Source organism: Ictidomys tridecemlineatus, chromosome 4 (genome assembly GCF_052094955.1).
Source record: "Ictidomys tridecemlineatus isolate mIctTri1 chromosome 4, mIctTri1.hap1, whole genome shotgun sequence".
Lineage (NCBI taxonomy): Eukaryota > Metazoa > Chordata > Mammalia > Rodentia > Sciuridae > Ictidomys > Ictidomys tridecemlineatus.
This window is the reverse complement of record NC_135480.1, coordinates 188,565,138-188,585,988: the sequence shown is the minus strand read 5'-3', so window position 1 is coordinate 188,585,988 and position 20,851 is coordinate 188,565,138.

Here is a 20,851-nt window from a genome sequence, read left to right as displayed (position 1 = left end):
TTAATTCTATAGTTTCTTAATTTAGTTTTTGTTTGGAAGATCTACCCAGTGAAGAGAAAGGAATGTTAAATCTATCCAGTATTATTGTGTTGTGGTCTATTTGATTCTTGAAATTGAGAAGGGTTTTTTTAAATGTACATAGATGCTCCATTGTTTGGGGCATAAATATTTATGATTGTTATGTATTGTTGATATATCATTCCCTTAGACAGTATGAAATGTCCTTTGTCTCTTCTAAATTATTTTGACTTGAAGTCCACTTTATCTGATATGAGGATAGAAACCCCTGCTTGTTTACATAATCCATGTAAATGATATGTTTTCCCCATCACTTGACTTTCCATCTATGGATATCTTTGTTTATGAGGTGAATTTCTTGGGTCTTGTTTTAAAAATAGTAACTGCAAAACTATGTCTTTTGATTGATGAGTTTAGGCCATTTACATTCAATGTTATTATTGAGAAATGATTTTTATTCCCTCTCATTTTGATTTATTTCTGTTTTTTACCTTGAATTAGTTTCTCCTTTGATAGACTATTCTTCCAGTGTAGTTTTTCTCTTTGCTGGTTTTCACTTTTCTTTTTCTTTTCTCCTTCATGAAATATTTTATTGAATATGTTTTATAGGATAGGCTTTCTAGTTGTGAATTGTTTTAACTTTTGTTTGTCATGAAAGGTTTTTATTTCATCTTCAAATTTGAAGCTTAATTTTGCTGGGTCTAGTATTCTTGGCTGGCAACCATTTTCTTTCAGAGTTTGGTATATATTATTCCAAGACCTCCTGGCGTTGAGGGTTTGTATTGAGAAATCAGCTGAGATCCAGATTGATTTCCTTCTAAATGTGACTTGTTGTTTTTATATGACAGTCTTTAAAATTTTATCTTTATTCTGTATGTTAGGCATTTTCATAATAATGTGCCTTCGTGTGGGTCTGTTGCAATTTTGATAATTTGGGTTCTGTAAGCCTCTTGTACTTGATTTTCCATTTCTTTCTCAAGTCTTGGGAAATTTTCAGATTTTATTTCATTGAAAAGATTTGTCTAATTCTTTGGTTTGTGTCTTTGAGCCTTCATCTATTCTGATAAATCTTATAGTTGATCTTTTCATGTTATTCCATATTTTTTGGAAATTTTACTCACAGTCTCTTAAAGTCTTTTATCCATGATCAACTTTATTTTCAAGATTATATATTTTGTCATTATTGCCTGAAACTCTTCCAAGTGTCTAGTCTGTTGGTGATGCTTTCTATTGAATTTTTAATTTGGCTTATTGATTTCTTCATTTCAAGGATTTTTGCTTGATTTCTTTCAAAATTCTTCTGTCTTTGTTGAAGTGATCTTTCACTTGTATGTTCTCTCTGATTTCACTCCTTACATCATCCTTTACTTTGCAGATCAGTTTAACTATGTATATTCTAAACTCCTTCTCTGGCATTTCTTCCACTGTTGTGTTGATGGATTCTGTTATTGAAGTATCTTGATTTGTTTGGAGCAATTTGTTCCCTTGCTTGTTCATGTTGTTTGTGTGTCTATCCATCTAACGGTATGGATCTGAGGCAGTCAAGTTTCTACCTTGTGGACTCATAGCATCCTTGAAATTTTCCAGTACCTCACTGTTTAGGGGGAGACAAATAATAACAACCAATGCAATATACAGCATTATATCAAATAGTTTCTGCTATGATATCTATAATGTTAATTGTCGCAATAAACAAAAATGATATGATCAGTTATTGACCACAGTAAAAACAGTAAGTTTGCAAAAGGGTTTATAATTTCAAATGGTGAGCAGGAAGAGAACAGAAGTGATGTAGGATGTGTTGATTATGAGGGAGGAGGAGAGAAAATAGAAATAAAAAAAATCTAAAGTAAGAGTGAAGGAGAGAACTTTATAGATTGGCTTGTTGTGAAGCTGCCTGTCTGCTTTCTTGGTTACATGCCATGGAGAAGCCGGGAAAGTGATCCTCTCTATTCTGCCATCCTGCCAGGATCGTCAGCTAGAGAGCTTGTAATATATTCACTCCTTTGAAGATTTACTAGGAAAGAGAGAAAAAATCTTGAAGAAGATAATGAATCCCAGCTGGAAATCATGTGCCAAGAAACTCAATGACTTTTTCCTTCCCCAATCTGCTGCACCACCTGGCCCACTGCCAGGGGTTCTACACACCACCTCTCAGCTCTTGCCAAACTAGTTGGGGTAAAATGAAGGGTGTGCCAGGCATTTCTTGTCCAATGGGTTAAGGCAATATTGGCCATGCCAGGTATATATTCTCTCTGGAGGTTTTTGTCTGTGCACTGGGGGGTGGGGCATGGCAAATGCCACAGCCTCCCCGGGTAGAGGGTGAGAGGTGAGCAGTCAAACCACCAAGTTTTGTGCTAAGGGGGGGGTCATCAGAACTGGATGAACTTCTACCCTCTGTCTTGGCACTTTAAGACGTGGTACCTGCACTAAAGCACTCATAATTAGCGTTACTCCCATTCACAGAGGACAGGCTCCCTGAAACTGCTTATTCCAGGGGTAGCTTCCTCTTTCCTCCCCATTATATTTGATGCTCTCCATGGCATAAAACCGCTCTCAGAGTGTCTTAAATGTCTGCTGCCCTACCCAAGTCCCTGAGCTGTGATTATGCTGGATATTCCGACTCCTAGAGCAGTATAGCCTTAGACAATAGGACCTTTCTCAAGATGGATCCTGGCTATAGTACTCTGAGAGTTAGCTGAGAGGTGCAGTGAAATTTCTTCTCTGAAACTGGCTTATTGTAAAGACACCAGGTCATTTATTTTAGCTGTTTGTTTGCAGGGTGCAGCCTTTTGCACCATGTTGTGACTTTTTCTCTTTGCCCCTTTGGAGGGGAGAGTCCTCTTTTCCTGACTGAGGTGCTGAGTGACAGGTGCTGGGCATTCTGCTTCTCTTGCTTTGTTATCCTCCCTAGTATATGGATCTTACCAGCTTTGATATCTTTGCTATTCATTTCCAGTGGTCACCCACAGCTACTCACCTCATGCAGTTGCACACTTGTTACTTGTTTCTATCCTGAAGAGGAGAAGAACAGTGCTAGGTGCCTTTAGCTCACCACCTTCCCTACATTCATTGGCTTTTGTTTCTGATTTTACATTTTCAACCCTCTGAACCAGAGCAGGTTCAAAGAACTCCAGGGCTGATATGAGGTGGAATAACATTTATCAGCAGAGAAAGCAGGTGAGGCACAGAGACAGCTGGGTTTGTTTCAGATTGGCATTTACCTTATTTGAACATGGTTTGAACAGTGATGGAAGCTCAACTACTGTAATTGGCTAAGACTCAGCTATTCATTACAAAAGCAAATTCCCAAGCTAAGTTTTCAGTTTGTTTATGTACCTGTTGGGTCACAGTTTGTTATGTAAGGAATCATATATGGAGACACCCCCTTAGCCAAAATGTAATTTGATTTAACCACAAGTCATGATCAGAGCTATAAGGCTTTTTTTTTTTAATGTCCCTTCTCTATTCAGGGAGGAAGATGATCTGGCTTATTTCTCAAGTCACTGTCATCTCCAGATCCACTGAGTGATGTTTCCCTGGAGTCTCGTTCCCTACTTCTAAAGTTAGCTCAATGCTTATACAAAATACCTTTTGTTCTTTCTCCCATCCCTTTGGACCACACTTAATCACACAGTCTAAATTCTTTAAAGAGCAGCTCTGTCTTGTATTCCAATGTCTTCAGAGAGTTTTAGACTCACCCCTTTTATGTTTACCATTTACTGTCCATGGGGCTCTAGCACAGGTCTTTAGGAAAAAGGGGTTGTGCTGGGGAAAAATCTGAGGGACATAATGATAGAAAGTGGCACCTTCCCTTTAGTGCTGATCCTCTGTGTGGCTTAAGCATGCATGCCATGTGTTCCTTTTTTTTTTTTTTTTTTTGGTACCGGGGATTTAACTCAGGGACACTTAACCAGTGAGCCACAACCCCAGCCCTTTTTTGTACTTTATTTAGAGACAGGGTCTCACTGAGTTGTTTAGGGCTTTGCTAACTTGCTCAGGCTGGCTTTGAACACAATCCTCCTGCCTCAGCTTCCTGAGTTGCTGGGATTATAGGTGTGCACCACTGTGCCTGGCTACATGTTCCTTTTTAAAGTGCATTTTAACAAAGAAGTTTCTTGCTTTTTGAATAAATAACACTGAATGAACCACTCCACCAAACATGGAGTCATACTTAAACCCATCAGATTTTAAAATGAAGAAATCACAAATGCTATTGTATCTTACCATCAGCCTTCCCCAGTCACTCTCACAGGCTTTTGGTAGGCATCTGTATGGCACATTGTGAGTTTTAAATAGTCAATGTTATTTTGTGAAGGCCTTACACATTTATTTCTCTAAACTAGTTTAGTAGGTCAGAGTGGGCTTCATTGGGTACATTTTTATGCTTTTTTTTTGTATAATTCTGTCTTCTTTCAGCCACTGAATAATTGCATGAACTTGGATGGCTCTTTAGTTCTTTTCTGAGTTTGTGAAAAGAGCAGGTCTTCATCAGGAAAGTGTGGGGTTTCATGGTGAAGTTCAAGAGGAGCTTTGATAGGTCCCTTTTATCTTTCTGCAGGTCCCCAGGTACACAGCCTATAGTTCTACTGGCCCCTATCTACTTTCTTTTTAGGGACTGAATAGCTCTCAGATTTTCTGTGTCATTGGCTTTACTTTTATATATATCTTCTCTTATGTGTGTGTGCTTAAAGGAAGCAAGTATGTCCTTTTGGCTTTGAGTTTTACTGTTATCAGGAGATAGGGTATAACCAAAGCAGTAGTTGTAGAATGTTGAAAATTTATCATGGTTATGTTTCTAATCTAATTCAAATTCTCATTTCACATGGTAGTTGAAAATTTAGATGGTGCTTCAAATTGCTTTTCGATAATCAAGGTTCAGAGTAAGCTACTTATAAGTGAGCCTAAAATAGCTGCTACTGACAGGTCTGCTGACATTTTCAAAATTTCCATTTATTGTGGCCATCCAATCATCCATCCATTCCTCCATCCATCCATCTGTTCATTTCATGCTGAGTGTCACAACTTAAGAGTCAGAAATGATTACAATCCAATTTCTGTTTTTGATGAATTTACTTGCCTAATGAAGAAAATCAAATGGTAAAGTCAAATGGTAAAGGAGAAATTTATTATTTAATATGAAAAGTGTAATAATATACAAAATGAAGGGCAGCACATTGGAGAGAGTGATTTTCTCTAGGGAAAATTCAGAGAGAAGATGGCATCTGAGCTAACTTTTAAATAAAAAAATATTTTTCCCCAAGAAGATAAAGGAGTAGAGAGAAATTCCATGTACAGGAAACAGTAAATGCAAAAGCATAGTACAAAACAGAGTAGTATGTGAGGGCCCTAATAAGAGATCAGCTTGGTGAACAGGGGTCATATCATGAAGAGTTTTGAGCAGCTTGCTAAAGAGCTTGGATTTGATCCTTTAGAGAAGGGGAAACCATTGAGAGTTTTCAGGCAGAGGGAGGTGGGATCCTATTTTTGCCTTGGAAAGGTGGATTGATGTAGGTAAGACAAGAGGCATGAAGATCATCTATGAAAGTGTTTAAGCTAGAGAAGAAGGATCAAGGCATTATTAATTGATATGACAGCAAAGACAGATTAAAAAATATTTAGAGGAAAAAATGATAGAAATGGGTATTTTGATATTGGAAATAAAGAAGAGAAGGAAGTTAGAGATGATTTCCTGGTTTGGGCTTGGGAAACTTAGTAACTTTTGTGGCCATATACTTAAAGAGACACACTGGAGAGAGAAAGACCTTCCATTAGTGTTCCAGGTTAGGCTGCTATGATAGAGACATCAAAATATAGTTCCTTAAAAAGCGATGAAGTTTACTATGGAACCAACCTAGGTGTCCTTCAATAGATGAATGGATAAAGAAAATGTGATATATATATAATATTATATATATATATAAAATATATATTATATATATATAATATAAATTTATTTATTTATATTCAGTGGAATATTACTTAGCTTTAAAGAAGAATGAAATTATGGCATTTGCCAGTAAATGGAAGTTGGAGAATATCATGCTAAGTGAAATAAACCAATTCCCCCAAACCAAAGACCAAATGTTTTCTAAAATATGTGGATGTTAATTCACAGTAAGGTGGGGGGCACTAGGGAAGAATAGCATTACCTTAGATTAGGTAGAGGAAAGTGAAGGGAGGGGAAGGGAGAGGATGTGGCGATAGGAAAGATAGTAGAATGAAATAGACTTTATTATTTTATGTATATATGTGACTGCATGACCAATATGATTCTACAACATGTACTCTCAGAAAAATGAGAAATTATATCCCATCTATGTATGATACATCAAAGTGCATAAATGCATTCTACTGTCATGTATAACTAATTAAAACAAATTAAAAAATTTAAAAAATGATGAGGTTTATCTTTTAGGTCTTTCAATGTCAGGATATGTGACGTAAGCAACTCAAAACTTTTGGAGCTCTAGGCTCCTTCTCTCTTGTTTTTCTGTCATTCTAAACTTGTGGTTTCCATGTCAAGGGCCAAGATCAGGGTTCTAGTCCCGGCCATCATCGATATACACCATGACTCTTCTTCCCTTTAGAGGTATGATTCAGAAGCTGAACTCATTTCTGCTTACGTCCACTCTACTCATACATGTTGACTCATTAATCACGAGGCCATGTCTGATGTAAGGGAGGTGGGGAAATGTTTTATTTGAGGTTTCTTTCACTATAATAAAATGTCTAAAATAATCAGTATATAAAGAAAAAAGGGTTATTTTGGCCCACAATTTTGGAGGTTCCAGTCCATAATTGATTGGCTCTGTTGCTTTTGAGCTTGTGGTAACAGTATATTATGGTGGCAGCACATGGCAGAACAAAACTGCTTACTTCATCATGAGGGAGCAAAAGAAAAAAGAATACTCCATATATGTGTAATATGTCAGAATATAGTCTATGGTCATGTAAAACTAATAAGAACCAATTAAAAAAAAAAGAAAAGGAAAAAGAGGAAGAAGAAAAGACTAGGGTCCCATAATTCTCTTTTAGGGCATGCTCCCAATGACCTAAAGACCTTCCATTAGGCCCCACCCCTTAAAGGCTCCACAGCTGTCTGATAGACAACTGACATGCTGGAGACCAACTCTTTAATATATGGTCTTTGAGGGACAATCAAGATCTAAACTATAGTAGGTAACTATGTACCAGTTAAAATCTTGGTGTTTCATTTTAAAAGATTAAGGAGAGAATAGATACTGGAAGACAATATGCTGAATTTCAAGTGCCTATTGGCTATCTAAGTGTCAGTGTCCTGTATGTCTTTAAAATCTATAACCTAGGGACCAGGTAAGAAGTCTGAAGGAAAGAAATTTGTATCCAGAGCATTAACTTTCTTCAGTCTTCCTCCATGGCAGACACCACTATTTCTCTTTAAGTATCCATTTTCTCCTCTATTAGCAATAAGAGTTGTAGAAAGCCAAGCGACTGCTCAGGTACAGACTCTGCGTATCCTCTTTCCTCAGAGATAGGTGTTGTCATGTGATGAAGGAAAAGACTTTTTAATGAAAATCATTAAAAGGTTTTTTTGGAAGAGAGTCTGAATCCTGCAGAGGAGAGAATGCTGGCGACTTAGGGCCCTGCCCATATGGTTTGTTTCAATACCTACAGCTTTACATTTAGGTTTCTTTGATTTTCTTTATTCTTTTTCCAGTCACTAGATTGAGAAGATCTTACAGTTACAACATTATCTAGTTCCCATTTAACCACAGTGCCCTTTTGTATGAAGACAATTTTTTTTTGAGTACAAATTATTCAACTGTTTATCATACATAAGGCCACATGACTATAATACAAAGGGGGGTTCTTTTTCATTTAACGTTACAATATACACAGCAAGTCCGGACTAGATCTTACAATCTGAACACAGGTATGAAGACAATTTTTTTGAGGTAGCTGTCATTTAAAAAAATATTCAAGCTTTTGCTTCTTTCTATTTGTTATGTAGTTTTGTATGTGCTAATTTCTATCAGAAAATTGTAAGTCCTGATGCATACTTTATTATTAATCTCTGTTCCTTTGTATGCCTGTCCTGTTGTGGGGCCTGTGTAAGTGTATTCCAAACCAACATGATCCCTAGCTCAATCAGCTGGCAAAGTAGAAGCTCTCATAACTCATCTTTCCCCTCTTTCATACCTCAATTGCAATCATAAGATCATTTGTGGAAAAAGGCAAAATGGAGATATTTAATAGAGAGAACAGAAAGCTGCTTAAGAAATTGCTTCAAGTCTGCAAGGGGGACGCATAAGAGGAGATGAGATAATGGATTTGTAGATTGCATGATAAATAATAATGAACTCCAAACTGGGAAGATAGAAAGGGTGCTCTGTGTGGGTTAATTGGTGCCCTGCCTACACTTGAAAGAGAATAAATTTTCATTCACATCAAAATCTTTTTCAGGATGGGGCGGGAGGAAACATCATTAAAACTGCCATTTCCAGGAACCCTGGCAGCCAGACAATGAGAAGGCTAAAAATAATCACCTCACTTTGGCCTACAACCCTCTCAAACATTGAACAATTTGCCTTGAGAAGAACAAAGTATGCAAGTAATATACTGAAATTCAACTTCTTAGAAAGTGAAATGACTAAGCTTGAGTTAGCTTCAATCAATCTGAGACCTCCCAGAGCTTCAAAATGTATTACCTAGGAATGTGTGAAAGTTACCCTTGGGTAGACTTCCATTCCAGTCTCATGAAATGCTTACAGCATGACACACAGGGGAATCTAAAACTCTACCACTCATAATGGGGAAAAGTTCTGAGAAGAAACAGATTGGCATCACTCATGATGGAAGATTCTGTGGCTCATAGATTGTTCCACCACCTACCTCATTTATCCCAAGTCTGTGGACCATTGTGAGTTTGTTGATGGTAGGGAACTTGTTTTATTCATTTTTTTTAGAAAAAAACCCTTTTTACTATGGAATAATTCAAGGTTTATGGAAAAATTGCAAACATCTTCTAGAGAATTCCCATTTATCTTTCACCCACTTTTGCCTAATGTCATAATTTTACACAACTATGGGGCATTTGTCAAACTATCACATTATATTAGTATAATGCTATTAACTAATCTACAGACTTTCTCCAGATTTCACCTGTTTTTCCACTAATGTCCTTTCATTGTTCCAGAATTCAACTCAGGACACTGTCATGTTCAGATCTTACTTTTCTGTTTCTGATATCCAGAATACTGACCCATAGGTGCTCAATATGTTTACTGAGAAAACAGACTGGAGAAAACAATCAAAGGTTGACAGTAGAATACTTAAGGGGGGATTGGAGGTAGCTGATTTAATTGTAGTACCTGGCAGGTCATTGCAGACTTTTGTCTCAGTAGAGTGTTGAGGGCAGCAGACAGCCTCAGTGGGCTGAAGAGTGAGTGGGAAGAGGGGTCAACGATTGTAGAGAACTTAGTTAATGAAAGCGAAGACTTAAAGGAAGAGTAATTGAGGGGGAGTAAAGGTCACACAAATAGTTTTAACAAAGGCCACGATGAGCTGGTTTGTGCAAATGTGGGCCTGAGATGGGGAATGAAGACTGGAGCAAAAGGAGATGATGCTGAGGTAATGCCCCAGATGATGCAGGGGGATATCTGATTTGGAGTCTGATTGGAAAAGCTAGGCTTTGGAAAAGAGGAGAAAATTTTCTTTCCCAAGTGAAATAAGAAGAAAGGAGGAACACATGGGCAAATGTCGTTGATCTATTTGCTCAATTTCCTTCTTTTCTTCCTTATCCAGGTTGATAACTTCCATATATATAATAATAATGATATATATAAAAATGTAGAAATATATTTTAAATATAATGTATTAAAAACTATATAAATATTATATATACATATGTATATATATGTGTGTGTGTATATATATATATATATTTTTTTTATTTTATTTTATTTTATTTTTTTTTAAAGAAAAACAGAAAGGTCATCCCCTGAGAGCAAGAGGAGCAGGTTTGGATTGTATTACTGGTTTGCAGAGACTGATAGAAACTGTTTTTATATCTGCTATGGGATAAGGACAATGAAATCAACTGAGAATGGAAGGATGATGGGGGATTATTGAAGGCCTGAACATATCAGGTTATTAGATTTTAGGTCTGGAGGGAATGACATGTTGGTGCTATTCTTTAGCTGCCAGACCCCCTAAGGACATGCTAGCCTTTTAAACTTAACATTTCCATTACTGTTCATATTACTGTGTCAATGGTCAAGTTATTTATTTTGTCTCAGAATTCAGTAACAGACTTCCTTGAATGCATAATAATTTTTATGTTGGGATTTCATGGAACAACCTGAATATTAACAATGGAATTTTCCTACCTTTTTTTGGTATCAGGGATTGAATTCAGGGGTACTTGGCCACTGAGCCATATCCCCAGCCCTATTTTGCATTTTATTTAGAGACAGGGTTAGTGCCTTGCTTTTGCTAAGGCTGTCTTTGAACTTGCGATTCTCCTGCCTCAGACTCCTGAGCTGCTGGGATTACAGGTGTGTGTCACTGCCCCTGGCTACTTTCGTTATAGTAAAATTTTCTAGCAATATTCATTCTATTATAAAGAATAGCAATCATCAGAATTTTTGAGCATCTATTATTGTAATAGAGGTTTTACAAACATCCACAAGGCATCTCAGTCTATAATGTGGAAAATGAGTCATGGAGAGATTCATTCTTTCAACAAATGTTTATGAAGCATTCTCCACGTGTCAGGTTTCATTTGGGAAATATGTCAGCGAGTGAAGACAAAGATCCCTGACCTGTTCCATTTTAGCAGAAAGTCTAAGTGTGTAAGTGATTTGCTAATGCACATGTATAATTAGTTGCAATGACTTTAACTAATTTTTGGTTGCCTTATACCCATTCCATCCTCTTATGGTAATCTTTTGGGGGGATTTGCCTCTTTCTCTAATTAATACAGTTTTGTAGGACGGTTTGTCATGGTGTAAGGTTTTCTGTACTTAAGATTAGCGTAAGACTTGTCCTTTGTAGCCAATTCAGTGCTTTTTTTTTTTTTTTTTTTTTTTAGATTTCAAACTATACTGAGTTTTTAAAAAAAGGTATAAAGAATCATTGAAACTCATCCATCCTTCTGGTTTCTTGAAGATGTTTTTGAATTACATTTCCCTGGTATGTTTATGGTTTTTATTTTTTCTGAGTCTGATTGGCCAGGCTTTCTTTCATTCTGGGTATTCTCCTATAGCATTCCTCTTTGTTCTCCTCCTCCTCCACTACCACCACCAACATCACTTTTGCTTGCCTTAGTATCTGTTGCTTTCCATGCAGGAACCTATATTTGCCTGATTCCAGAATTAATCCCTCAATTATACTAACCTTCACTAACATTCATTCCACATGTGGGAGTTCCTGAGAGATTGTTCTGAGGATCTTTCAGTGAGCATACACATCTGACTTGAAAGTTTCCTATATGCAAACAGTGCATGCTCTGACCTATCTGTATTTCTTGATTTTTAAACATGAGGTAGAAAAAATAAACCCTGTGTTTTAGTTAGTTTTTTTTTTTTGCTGTAACCAGAAGACCCAACAGAACAATTATGGAGAAGGAAAAGTTTATTTGGGGGTTCATAGTTTTCTAGGTCTTAATTCATAGATGGCTGGCTCCATTCCTCAAGGCCTGAAATGAGGCAGGGCATCATGAAGAGTGTGGTGAAAAGCAGGTGGGGTCCTTGAACTAGGTAGCAGAGAGAGTAGGAGCAGGGGAGCAGGAGCAGGGGAGAGGGAGAGATGGATTAAGAGCTTCTCACATGACAAAATATAAACCCCAAAGGCATGCCCCCAGGGATCTCCAGCCATACCCTACCTGCCTAGAGTTACTACCAGGTTAATCCCTATCAGGGGATTATTGCACTGATTAGGTTAAACCTCTTAAAACCCAATTATTTTGTCTCTAAACTTTCTTGCATTGTCTCACACACGAGCTTTTGGACCTAATATCCAAACCATAACACCCTGCTTCATTTCTCTTGGGATATGGAACAGGCTGAACAGAGTATCAGATTAACTTTTGCCCTGTTGGCCCTCCTACCACTGTGTAGTACTTAACAATGGATTTAGCAATGGTTTTATGGTAATAATATGTGGTTGGTATAAGATTACTCCAGTTCCTTGGGCCCAGTTGACAGCTTCAGTCACCTCTGGAGACTTGCAATCCTAAAGCCTTACATTGCTGGCCCCGTAGCGTTCAGCAGACCTAAGCACAGGAGAAAAAGTTAACATTTCTGTCACTTGCAGGAATCACCCTTTACTTGTAGAAACATGAAAATGTTGTTTCTAGCCTCCTTGCAGGGCTACAGCACTAATACCAAGATACCATCCATATGGTAAGAGTATCGTGAATGGTACTCCCAGAGTGAGAAAAGGAAGCATCTCTGACTCCCGATGAGGAATTGGCTTCTTGCATACTTCTTTCTGCTTGGTGTGCTCTCCTCGCTAGCCCAGGCTTCTTTCTTTGGATTCCCTTCATGGTTCTTTCCATAGGTCATCTTTAGAGTTTCAGACTCAGAACGTAGCTCTGAGTGCCCTCCAAAAGCTCATGTGTGAGACAATGCAAGAAAGTTTAGAAGTGAAACAACTGGGTTATAAGAGTCTTAACTTAATCAATGCATTCCCCCACTCATGTGGATTAATTGGGTGTTAACTATAGGCAGGTAAGGTGTGGCTAGAAGAGATAGGTCACGTGGGGGTGCCTTTTTGGTTTATATTTTGTTCCTGATGAGAAAAGCTCTCTCTGCTTTCTGTTGCCATGTCCTGAACTGTTTTTCTTTTTCTTTCTTTCTTTTCTTTTTTGGATACCAGGGATTGAACTCAGAGGCACTTGACCACTATGCCACATCCCCAGCCCCATTTTGTATTTTATTTAGAGATAGAGTCTCTCTGAGTTGCTTAGCACCTCACCATTGCTGAGGTTGGCTTTGAACTCATGATCCTCCTGCCTCAGCCTTCTGAGCTGCTGGGATTACAGGAGTGCACCACCACGCCTGGACTGAACCATTTTTCTTTGCCACACCTTTCTGCCATGATGTTCTGTCTCAACTTTGGCCCAGAGCAATGGAGCTATATATGGACTGAGCCCTTTGAAACCATGAATGAAATAGACTTTTCTTCCTCTGATTGTTCTTGTGGGTTCTTTTAGCCACAGAGATAAAACATCTGACTAAACAAATGGTAGAAGGTAGAGCCAGCCTCATTCTCTGGAAATGCTGGAAATATATGTCAGTTCAGCCATGCTCTTCATCTTCATAGGGAACATTTAGGGCAATAGAGAGGAGGAGTTTGTCTGTTGAGTTTATCTTTATGCTTAAGATGGGGCAAGTGTAGATATGATATTTCTGACCTTCATCTCAGAAGGTGATACACACGAAAGGCATTCTATTGTCTCTGGTTGTCAAGATAGTTATGTAAATGATACAACTAGTTGTTCCAGAATACTACCATGGACTAAAATGATGAGTCTGAATGAGAATGAGTTAAACCATGTGGTAGACAAAAACTCCACATAGCCTGAAACATCAGCGTATATTTCACAACTAATTCCTTGTAAAAACTTGTGGCAAGTTGCCTTATAGTGCCTTGGTCTTTATTCAATTTAACAAACATCAGTTGAACATCTATTACTGTTTGAATCCTGGCTGGAAGGTAGGGGAAGGGATTAAAGGGTAAACTTTGAGCTTCACCTTGATGGATAGATAAGAAGGGCTTTGCTAGGTGAGCAAAATGGGAGAAAATGCCGGTTGTGAGAACATGTTTTCTTATTTATAAAATGGGGACAGTGACAGTGCTTACCTTACAGAGCTTTTATGACACTTAATGGTATCAAATGCCAGACACATAGTTTGTACTCAATAATTGTTAGCTATTCCTATTATTCTGGAAGGGCAGGGAGGAGAAGAGTAAGACAAAGACAGTTGGAAAAGAACTCAGTGCCTCATTGGGGAATGGGTACAGGTTGTTAGAACACATTTTTGCATAAGAGAAGTGATGGGAGGTTAGTTAAGAGGTAATTGAAACCAGAATGTGTTATCTGTAGGAATTTATATATGTCCCCTAGGCAGGGGGACTCACTGACTATCCTGATGAGAGAGAGAATATGAGGATTTATACTATTTTAGAAAATTCATTCTTACAGTACCATAGAGAATGATTTGGAGGTAGAAGAGACTGAAAACAAGATGATCTGTAATAATTCACATAATAAGAAAGATGGTCTTAAATTAGGGCTCCAATTGTAGAAGTAATATGAGAGGATGAATGTTAGCAGTCAAGCCAGTATTATTTGGTACAAAGGGTTAGGAAGATGAATTTACAAAGATACCTGAAGGTTTATGCCGGTTGTGGTAGCATGGATTGAGAGAGTATTGACTTAGGAAATGACAAGACTTGAGCAAAACTGACCTCTTTTGAAATGTCCAGAGTAATTAACCAGTTGGCCATTAGTAACAGAGATCAGAGTGGAAATACAAATTTGGAGTCTTCTCAAATTTGTAAAATGGCTGAGGTAATGGGTAATGATCAGATATGACAATGAATTTTTATAGTGATGGTGTGAAGGAAGAAGAGAAGCAGAGAAAGTGGAGGAATAATGAGAATGAGAAGAGGTGATGTGTGAGAGAGTTAAAGGAGTTACAAGAAGGGGAAGCTGTAAAATGTCACCATGGAGATGCTAACATGGGATGAAGATTAAACAGTGGCCATTTGATTGGGCAATTGGGAGGTCATTGCTGATCTTAGTGAGGCTAAGAACTGAATAAGAAGAGAAAACATCTGGTTAGATCTTACTATTGCTGGACTAGGTATGTGGTTGAGTGTTTGCTGGGAATATATGAGGCCCTGAATTTGATCTCTAGCACTGTGCATACACAAAAATGTAGATCTTATTATTGTGAATCTTGGGGCATTTTGGCCATATTTAAGTGTACATGATACTTTTATTTTAAAAACATGTATATGAACACATACGTACATGAATATGTTTATATGTATTTGTGTCTCATGGAGGTGTTTAAAATATATTCTTTGGGGTGCATGGTATTCTCAAAATAGGACATGGAAGAGTGGAAGAATAGTAGAGAGATATTAGTAATATTTTCATAAACTTTGTATGGTTTCAACATAAGTATTCCTTTTGTAATAAAATATTTTAGAGTATGGCATCTATCAATAGTTGGCAACATTAACAATTAGATTTGTTTCTAACAAAATTAATATAAATATTGGTAATGATAATAATATAGTAATTATAGTGATAATATAATCATAGTGAGTTTGAATAAACCACATAGGAATATATAGTGTGTATGTATCAAAGATATCTCAAAGGAACATATCTGTCACAAGAGAAATGTTATAAAATTTAAAAAGTTAATTACAAAAGGTTGGGGATATAGTTCACAAGCAAGGCCCTGGGTTCAATTCCCAGACACACACACACACACACACACACACACACACACACAATTATACAATGCATAACTAAACACAGATAGGAAGAGCAGATTGGGGAAAATTGCACTAAGTATAAGAAGAGAGTCTAGTATCTTTATTGTCCAAAGTCAGGGATGTATAAGCTGTCAATGGATGGTGAGCACTTCCAGCAAGTTCTGCTATGTTATTTCTGTAACCCCTCCGTTTTCGATCTCCTTTGAAAGTGGATCAGAGCAGGAGAATGTGAGAAGCGACCCCTGAATGTACTTTCTGTGCAGCAGGTTTTAGTACAAGGGAACCATTGTCTTTTTTTTTTTTTTTTTTTTTTTTTTTTACTAGAGTTGCCTTTCTTCAGAACCAAAAGCTTTTTTTTTTTCTTTTTCTTTGCTTTGCAGAGTGCCAGGCTGGTCTTGCTCCCTCTCTGAACTTTGGAGCATTTAAAAATCAAATGAGTAGTACTCAGAATTGTCTCAACTTTCTAAAACATGGAAAATATTAAAACAAAAGACTTGTCTCACTTAACAACCTCAAGCTACCTTTTAGGAGTTATTGACAAAAAGGTTTAACTATCTTTTTGTTCACAATGAGATTTTCTAATTATTGTAGATAAAACTAATACTTTATCCTAGCCACTGAAATCATGCTAAGGAAGAACTTCCAAAACATTTTTTTTTAAAAGAAGAGAAACTAAGGACTTGATGATTTTAAAAGGCTCAAAGTCTGAAGCATTCATGCCCAGAGCAAGATTCAGAAGACCTTAAAAGACACCTTCCCTCTGGGTAATTTAACAGTGACAGACAGTATAAAACTTAATTGAAATGGGTTCTTACTTATTCTGTCCATGTGAACATTTGAGCATCTTGGTTCAAAGAGTACAGCTGTTATGGTTTGGGTGTGAGGTATCCCCCAAGAGCTTATGTGTGAGACAATGCAAGAAGGTTCAGGGAAGAAATGGGTTAATGAGAGCCTTAACCCAATCAGTGATTTAATCACCTGATGGAATTGAGTGGTAACTGAAAGCAGGTAGGGTATGACTAGAGAAGGTGGGAAATTGGAGGCCTGGCTTTGGAGTATATATTTGTATCTGGCAAGTGGAGACTCTTTTTTCTGCTTCCTGATCATCATGTTAACTGCTTCCCTCCATTAGTCTTCTGCCTGATGTTCTGCCTCACCTCAAGCTCCAAGGAATGCAGCCAGTTGTCCATGGGTTGAGACCTCTGAAAACTTCAGTTCTCAAACTTTTTCTCCTCTACAATTGTGTTGGTCAGGTTTTTCAATCACAGCAATGAAAAAGCTGACTAAAACAGAAATTGATACCAAGAAGTGGGGTCCTTGCTGTGACTAATCTGAGCAGGTAGTTTGAAGTTTTTGGAGCTTTTGGAAATTGATGTGAGGAATTTTGAGGTGCTTAGCAGTACAACCTGGAAATGCTTTGGATTATTGTAAGCAGAGCTTAATGGCCAATTCTGTTGGGAGTTCAGAAGACCAAAAATGCCAATAGGACCATGGACAGTAAAGACAGGGTTCAAGAGGGTTCAGTGGAGGACTCTATTGGAATTTGGGGTAAAGACCAGTCATGTTATGTTCTGGCTGAGAAGTTATCTGCCCAAGTCCCGAGACTTTCTTTGAAGCTCATTTTAAAAGCAATGGACTTTTTGATCTAGAGAAAGAAATTTCTAGGCAGCATAGCATTTAGGCAGTGGCATGGATATTGCTGGTAGCTTTTAGCCAAATTTATTGTGATAATGAGGAGGAGAAAGCAGAGCATAAAGTTTTGAAATACTTGTACTTTAGTGGTGGGAGTAAAACTGCGGCTAAGGAAGTTGTAATTGTTAAAGAAATCACCACCACTAAAGAAATACTAAAGATATTGGGAGACAATAAGAAACATGGCTTGAGGACATTAAGGAATTGGCAAGATCATAGTCATTTCAGACTCAAGGAAGTAAAAGTAAAAATTCTCTTAAGAGACCAATGAGGCACCTTTCTTGCATAAGGAGTCCTAGGAGGTTTTTTCAACATGCTCAGCCACCCAGGCACTCAGAGGCTGCTGCAGCCAGGGTTACTGGAGGCTTGGCTATTGCTTGAGATGGCGGCAGATCTTGGCATAAACCCCATGGTGCTGGTTCTGCAAAAATGCAGGATGCTGGAGTTATGGGGTCAATGAAGCTTCCATCAAGATTTTAAAGGAAAGCCTGGGAGGCCAGGCAAAGTGTACCAGGGTTGGCTGTGGGAAACTCCTGAGAAGGTAAAGTGGAGACCCCCAAGATTATGAAATGCCAGTAATATGGGACATCATCCTAGAAAAGCTGCAGGAATCAAGCTGAGACAAGCTAACAGAAAGGCCACTTGGGCTGAAATAAACAAGGCCATAGGGGTGCGTCTACACAAGACCTTTGGAGAGAACATCATGATGCCATGTGCTCCAGATGCCCGATGTGGAGCTACAAGATTAGTTTGCCCAGCTGGATTTCGGTCTTGCTTTTCTTCATCATTTCTTTCTTTGCCTCTAGTTTTGTGAATGGAAATATTTATTCTGTACCTTTATATATTGGACACTTTATATATCGGACACTTATAAATTGCTTCTGATTTTTACAGGAACTCACAATGAGAGCTTATTCTGAGTCTCAGAGTAGACTTTGGACTTGAACTTTGAGCAATCTCAGAACTGTTGAGACTATGGGGACTCTTGGGAATGGATGAAATATATTTTCCATTGTCAGAAGAGTGTGAGATTTTGGGGATCAGGGCAGAATGTTATGGTTTGGATGTGAGGTGTCCCCCAAAAGCTCCTATGTGAGACAATGCAAGAAGAAGAAATGATTGGGTTACGAGACCCTTAACCCAACCAGTGAATTAATCACCCGATGGGATTAATTGAGTGGAAACTGAAGACAGGTAGGGTGTGCTTAGAGGAGGTGGGAACTAGGGGCATGGCTTTGGGAGTATATATTTGTATCTGGCAAGTGCAGAGCTTTCTACTTCTGGGTCATCCTATGAGCTGCTTCCTTCCGCCACACTCTCTGCCATGATGTTCTGCTCACCTGGAGCCACAAGGAATGGAGCCAGCTTTCTATGGATTGAGATCTTGGAAACCATGAGCCCTCAAATAAACTTCTCCTCTTCTACAGCTTTGCTGGTCCAGTATTTCAGTCACAGCAGTGAAAAAGCTGACTAAAACACCAGCAGAGTTCAAGTGCCCACCTATAATAATTTCTATGAGACTTGGAGGACGATGCCATAGATTTATGGGAATCCATAAAGAAATAAGAATGAATGCTGTAAATCATATGTATTCATTTTTGTAAAACATGAAGTAGGATTCTGGTATCCATTCAAGCTATTGCCAATATATGGTGATAATTCTTAAATAGTTTCGGTTCTCATCCAGCCTGGCATTCCTTTGTTTGCATCTAGGTCTGCATTAGACTGTTTCTTGCTTGTTTCCTGTCTTATCAGGATTTCCACACAGTTCTTAGCCTTTGCATGTACAAGTACTCAAAAGTTGACTTTCCAAACAGAATTTTGGTTCTCTACAATTTGGTAAAATGCTCACCATGTGTTTGATGTCAACTTTGGGGTAGAGATTAGTCTGTCTGCTGGATCCACAGTCCTGCTACCTGAGAACACCATCCTATTTTAAATTCTCTGCTATTTCTTTGTTCTCCAATACTCTCCAACAGTGTTTCTGAACCCTGGTTGCCCATGAGAATCATGGGGGAGCTTTAAAAACATAAAGATGCTCAGGTCCTCCCAGAGACTCATAGGAATCTCTAAAAGTGAGACTTGAGCTCTAATGTATTTTTTAAAGCTCTCCAAGTACTTCTAATGTGCAATCTCCTTTGAGAAACATTACTCTAAGGTTCAAAGGGGGAGATTCTTATGCTGATTCATTTGGTGGGATTCTGCTTCCTTTTTGAATGCCAAAAGTAAATTAATCACCAGATTCTACAGCACAGCAATACTACCTGTGTAACTATTAAACATCTCCTTCCTAGCAGTAGCTCATGAAAACATTTCATATCCAATATTATATGTAGTTTCATTCTTATTTAAGGCTCAGTAATATTCCATTGCATATATGTACAACATTTTCTTTATCATTCATCTGTTGAATGACATCTAGGTTGGTTCCAGAGTTTAGCTATTGTGAATTGAGTGCTATAAACATTGATGTGGCTGAGTCACTGTAGTATACTGATTTTAAGTCCTTTGGATATAAACTGAGGAGTGGGGAGATTAGTGATTCTAATTTTTCCCATTATCAAGGTTGGTATCTCTATAGGGGAATATTATTTGCTAGTGACTGAGATGGATAAACAGTAAAATAAATATTCTCAGGGCTATTTTGTTTGAATGGTTTGGTATATGCTTCACAAACATTAAGATTGCTTATGTAGGCTCAATTTTGTTTCTGCCTCAGTTGTAGCTGATTTCAAATTTATAGTGGAAATAATGGTTTTTTGGTTTTTTTTACTGAGGTGTACTAAGGCATAGTTTGTAACTCTTGTCAATTTAAGTCTATTCTTTTGTTTCCTCATTCAGTAAACATTTTTTGGGCACTGACCATGTGCTAGACCTATGATATAAAATTTATAGAATTCACATTTTGGGGGGGTGGGTGCTGAGGATTGAACTCAGGGACACTCTATCACTGAGCCACATCCCCAGCCCTATTTTGTATTTTATTTAGAGAAAGGGTCTCACTGAGTTGCTTAGTGCCTTTTGCTGAAGCTGGCTTTAAACTGTCGATCTTCCTGCCTCAGCCTCCCAAGTCATTGGGATTATAGGTGTGTGCCACTATGTACCGCTACAATTCACTTTTAATACTTTAAAACACACACACACACACACACACACACACACACACTTTTTTTCTCTTCTTTTGTCATACTGAGGTTTCAACCTAGGGCCTCATGCATGCAAGGCAAGTGCTTCACCACTGAGCTACCTCCCCAGCCCTGAAAATACATTTTTGAGACATAATGGTATATCATGACTTTTACCCACTTGAAGTGTTCAATATACAATGATTCTGGAAATTTGCCTATAGATTTTTCCAGTCTGGACTATTGATATAAATGGAGTCACTTAACAAGTTACTTTGTGTTTCGTCCCTTTTACTTAGCTTAAATGTTTTCAAGGTTCATGCATGTTGTAGCAGGTATCAGTATTTTATGACTTTTTATTGCCAAATAATATTCCACTATATGGAAATATCACATTTTATTTAGCTAATTGTCATCTGATGGACATTTGGACTTTTCTAATTTTATGTTTATTATGAATAATGTTGCTATGAACCTTCATGTATAAGTTTCTCTCAAGCCTATACCTGGGGGTG